The following is a 6,000-nucleotide window of genomic DNA, read 5'->3' on the forward strand; positions in this document are numbered from 1 at the left end:
TTTAGAGCTGAATTCAGAGTCCAAGGGTTTACCAATCTGTTTCTCGCTGTCTCTGTCTTTCTCTCTCTCTCTGTCTATCTACAAGGAGAGGCAGGAGGAAATAGTTCTTGCCCTGAATCAGAAGAATTTACCAAAAAAAGTGGAGAACAAGTCCAAAGACAGGAGCTATAAAAGAATGTAAACAGTAAGATCAGTTTTGATGGTTTTTTGTTTTGTGTTTTTAAGGAGTCTTTTTAGGGTAAGAAGATGGTACCGTACCTTCAGTGGATGAGGGGTTGAAAGTTTGCAAACCAATTTTAAATTTTCAAGATATTCGTTAAACACACCAACACCACTTTACTGGTCTCTCCTAGGTGCTGAGTATGTTGTATGTCTGTAGATTGAAAAGATCAAGTTTTCAATTCTTGATTGGTGAAGATAAAAAGGTTGATGGAGTTGATGGATTTTAATTTTTAAGATGAGATTGAAGTTTTCAAATTCAGATCACTTTGAAATGTCAAACAGCGGATGTCAGAACTTTATTTCAATCGGTTTTCGTTTCTTATTCAATCCGCAATCGATTTTTGAAATTTAGAAACCCTTTGTATTTTTAGTCTTGCTCTGTTTTCCTTTTAATAACTTTGCTCTTCTCCTTTTACACTTTCTTTAAACTTGAAGCGCTGGATTCTTTTCTTTTGTTTTCAACCGTTCTGTTGGAATTTTTCTTAAGTTTGATCTAGAGTTTTTGAAAAGAGAAAAAATAAACAAAAGGAGATCAACATTTGATCATCAGTTTCAGCATACAATCATTTCTTTGAAATAGAAAAAAAAACGATTTGAAGAGAGGTATGCGTCTGTGTACGAATGTTTAGGCTAAAAAGTACAGATACATATGTAGGATCTGTATGACGACCATCAAGACATATCTCAAGATTTAGCATACATACCACTCTAACCGTAAAGTGATGCACAGTTTTATTGGTTTGATCGAATCAGATCTAAAATCACTATCATTTTCAAAAAATTCCTCTAAGACTTACCAGGATTTGATCTTTAAAATTAAGGAGCAAAAGGAACTAGCTTGGATTGATATGATCTGGATATGGATCGAGTTCAAATTGTTGAGTTTAAGTTGTTGATGTTGGATGGGCTATGGTCAAAGTTGAAGTTATGATCGTAGTTCAAGTTGTAGTTGAGAACAAGCTGATGAAGGATTGATCAAATGGTTTAAAGTTAAGTCAGAGGTTTTAAAAAATGGTCGATCGCTTTAAAAGAGAAGATATGATAAAGTGAGGAGTGGAAAGTTAGAGTTGATAGTTGATCGATTGGGTTTTTTTGAGAGTTTGATTGTTGATCGGAAATGGTAATGACTTTAATGACTAAGCAGCGAGAAAACAAATGGCTTGAATATGTTTAATTTTTTTTTTGAAAAGTTTCCCAAATTGGTTTGATCCAATTGGATATTTGAAGATGATGAGAGAGTGTGAGGGCGAGTTTTGGAAAATACTCACTCAACAATGAAATGGCTGAAGAATTCCTTGATTAGTTGAAGTTGATTAAGATAATTTTCAGAGATCAGATGGCTTCTTTAAAATTTCTCAAAAATGAAAGGACAAATGATCTCAATGATGAGTTATATTCGATCATCAACCTTTTTTGATGGTCTTGAAGTCTTTCCAAATCCAAAGCTCAGATTTAAAGGAATATAATGAGCCTCGTAGAACAAGTTGATTTGAACTCGAAGAGATCTAGCTGAAAAACCAATCCTCTTCTTGGTTAATATCGATCGAGAACGTAAAAGGTGAAGCTTAAAAGAATACCAACGAATTCGATCGGTAAAAGGTCCAAGGAAGTGATTTTGTTTGAGTGATTTAGTTCTATCGATTTAATTCTAATCTCCTTCTCTCTTGGTAACTTCAATCCACTTCGGTCTCTATCAACTCATCCATTCACACACACCCTTTAGTCATTCTTGGTCATATAAACTCAGTTTTCATTCTTTTCTCACACTCGGGCCGTTTTCTGGATTTTGTCTTCTTTCATGCTATCTTCAATTCTTTTGACGTAGAGCCAATCAAGTGTCTGAACTCATGTTTTCTCATTTGATTTTTGATGTTTTATTTCAATAATTGGTCTGGAATAGTATTAGATAGAAAGATAGACGGATGGATTTCAAATCGACTTTGATTTCACTTCCTGCTTCTGCGCCATGTCATGACTGAATCAGGTCTTGGCTGACAAACCATTGAGATAGATTGAGATGTGGTCATAAATCAATGAACAGTCATTCTGATTTTTTGCAAAAAAATTCAAGGTTCAGCTTACGAGATACTCTACAAGGGATTTCTTGCAAAGGCTGACCAAATTGACCAGGCTGAAATATCAAATCGCTCAAAAGAAATCGAATTTCAACGCAAGTGAGGGCAGGTACAAGTCGTTTTGAAATAAAAAAAACACGTATATCAGACCAGAAGTGTGTGTATCAGTTGTTGGACCAAAACCTCCAAGTCGTAGGCCTTGCAGTCATGTAGCTCTACAAACTGGGCCATTTTGGCAGTTGAATAATTTTGTGATACATTTATCATCTTCAAAGCATCTCGGCACTTGGAAGATTTAATTTCTGGGATGACAATTAAGCACCTAGTATGTATGTAGAGTTTGTGGTAAGCTGGATGCAGGGTTTTCTTATCGTAGTACCGTCTTTCCTTCAAAGCTTGTCCGAAAGGCTTTCAAGAGTTTAGAGTGGTATTTGTAAATCTAAACAAATTCTTAAGCAAATCTAAGCCACTAAAATGCCCGCCTCTGACTAAGTCTCTCGTGCAGGGGTTTAACATCCCAAGCAATGCCCGAGGCACAAGGCGGGCATTGCTTGCTATGTTAAACCTTTGCACGAGGGACTTGGTTAACTTAGAGTAAGCTGTGTCAAACCTGACCTGGCTAAAGACCCTGATTTGCCTCCCTGCCCGTCCCATGAAAGATCTAGATCAGGTCTACACCATGGGCCACCTTTCAGGCAAAAAGTGGTTGGCATGGGAGAGTTAAGAAAGAGCATCTCCACCATTGGCATGCAACCTTTTTGCAGCCTGTATGACAAATTTACGCGGAGGTTGACAAAACTGTGGCTGTGTAAATACTTTACAAGTGAAAACAATAAGATGACCAGTGAAGCCATGCAAGCAGATCTCCAAGCAAGACTTAGACAGTCCTCCAAATTCTGAGTGATAATCAAAAGATAGATTGGTTTTTCTATTCCAAAATGAGAGTGAGGTTGGATGGTGCAGCCCTTTTGGGGTGTATTTGGGTATTTGTGTGCCATCCACATTTGCACTCTCCTGGTCAAGTTCTGGATGGTGTGTAACCCATACAGGCTGTTTGCACAGTCCGGTGACTTTTATATTTGTTTGCTGTGTGACACAGAGTTGACAGGAAAGAAGGTGTATGCCTACTTTCCAAGAACCTTGTAAAATTTTGGCAAAATCAAGGCTTTGTGAATGCATGAAAGTCCAAATCATAAATTGCCCAAGCAGGCAATATGTGATATGAGAATGACCATGTGGTTGCTTTCTGTGTGATTGAGATGTGTTGTGCAAGGTGGTTGTTTGACAGGAAGACTTCATATGTCTGATATTGGTAGGTTAAGTTTGGTGGTTTGGTTGGTGTGGGCAATTTTTGGATTATACGCTGCTGGTCATTTATGGACAGTCAAGGTCTGATTTCACACCCTGTGTAAACCATACAGGTTTTTTGCAAGGTCCGGTGCCTTGGATTTATTCTCAGGGGTTTGCAAAACAACCTGTATTTAACTTTTTACAAGTTCCAGTGCTGATGCTCTTAGGTCTAGGCCAATTGGAGGCCTGACTGCCGCTCAGTAGCCAAGGGGTTGCCCTGCAAATTCCTTTGGTCTTAAGGCCCAGTTGTTGCCTAAACCAGGCCTGTAAAGGGGAGCATAAGTGTAACAGTCTTCACGGGAGACAATAGACGACCGAGAGACAACCAAGAGACTGAGTACCAAGTAGACACTGAGAGCGCGTTCACTTAGCCCGGTTTTCTAGAAATCGCTTTTTAAGGCACCACTTTTCTACACATAGAAAAGTGATTTTCGTGAAAAAATATGAAATTTCGTTTCCATGACAGAAAGAGAGAAAGAGGCCAGTAAACAGTGTTTGTTTTGAGGGTCATTAAGCACATCAAAGATGGTTGGTGGTACAAACAACCACCAACCATCATGTCTGATTCCTCCACTTCCACGAGGTCCTCAACTTCCTCTCGAAACCCTTTTGATCTTCTCCAATTTGTCCTTCAAGCTGGAAAGGACTTCCTCGCCTTGTTAAAGACCAAGAAGATACCCTGTCAAACTTCAAAACTCCGCGGAAATCAATATACGAAAGAAGTTCTTGAGGGGAGTGATGTACGGTTTCGAGAGATTTGTCGGATGGATAAGCTGGCTTTCAAGGGCTTGATGAAAGCCCTTGAAGGCAAGATTATCATCCACCGCAAGCGAAGTGTGACGGCCGAAGAGCGTGTCATGATCTTTCTCTACATCATTGGCAACTCCGGAACTAATCGAACAGCTGGAGAAAGATTCCAACGCTCCGGAGCTACCATCAGCAAATATTTTCAAGAGGTTCTTGATGCCATAGTATCTTTACGTTCCATCTATATTGTTCAACCCACTGCCAACGAAATATGCCCAAAACAGATTCAAAACAACCCTTGCATGTTTCCTTACTTCAAGAAATGTGTGGGTGCCATCGATGGCACCCACATCCCATGTGTTGTACCTCCTGATCGTCAACCGGCGCATTGGAATCAAAAAGGAGATCTCAGCCAAAACGTATTGGCTGGATGCTCCTTTAACATGCTATTCACGTTTGTCTACGCGGGTTTGGAAGGCTCTTACGCCGATGCTCGAGTGCTACATCAAGCACTCGAGGAAGATAGATTCATTGTACCAGAAGGTACGTTTGCTTTCTTACAATTACATTTCTTTGATGAATTTTCTAATATGTTTCCTTACCTCCAGATCGCTTCTATGTAGCTGATGCGGGGTATGCAAACGTTCCGGGATTTCTAAGAACTCTGGATTGACGCCATGGGCTGCAAAAGAACTCTATAACCATTGACATTCTTTGCTCCGAATTGTCATAGAGCGTATCTTTGGTGTTTCCAAAATGAGATTCCCTATCCTCGCAACAATGCCGTCATATTCATACAAGACTCAAGTCAAAGTGGTTGTTGCTTGTTGTGTATTACACAACTTAATTAAAATCGAGTCAGGAGAAGATGAGTTTTTCGAAGAATATGCTATCAAGGAACAATTAGAATCAAGACTGGCACGCGATGATGAGCCAGATTGGACTGAACCTACCATCCAACAACGTAATGAAGCCAATGAACAGCGTGACAGGCTTGCTCACCAGATGTTTGATGACTATATGAATGCACCTGCAGCTTGTCGACACGTTTAAAAGCTTTTATTGGATTGTAGCCTATTCCTATTGTTTCCATTTCATATTGATGTGTATCTCTTTGTGAATCTAACAATGTGTTTGTATTACTAATGTACCATTTAAAGCTATTACAACTTATTGCATTACAGATTGTACCATTTGAACCTATAAAACATGTTTTCTTTTGTATCAAAATATTTGTAATGGATAGAAAATGAGAGAAACAATTCGATAAAAAACAATTTCACTATTCATATCAAGAGAAACTATTTGACTATTCATAGTCTGCTAAAACCCCCGCCTCTTCTTTCAACCAGTTCCAGCAGTGATCTTCATGCATGTGACAGAAAAAGGAAGCCGTATCATCATCTTTGAGTTTACTGGCAACTTGGTTGATGTGACATGGCTTGAGCTCAGTTGCCATCTCTGAATTGAATATCTTCATAGCCTCTTCTTGTTTTGGATGTTGCTCTAGTTTAATCTTTGCTATGCTGATCTTATCACTTTTGTTCTTCTCTGCCAACTTGATGGCTCGATCCATTGAATTAGCTACAAGTTTCGGGCCCGTTGT

Source organism: Melampsora larici-populina (assembly GCF_000204055.1).
Source record: "Melampsora larici-populina 98AG31 unplaced genomic scaffold MELLAscaffold_14, whole genome shotgun sequence".
Lineage (NCBI taxonomy): Eukaryota > Fungi > Basidiomycota > Pucciniomycetes > Pucciniales > Melampsoraceae > Melampsora > Melampsora laricis-populina.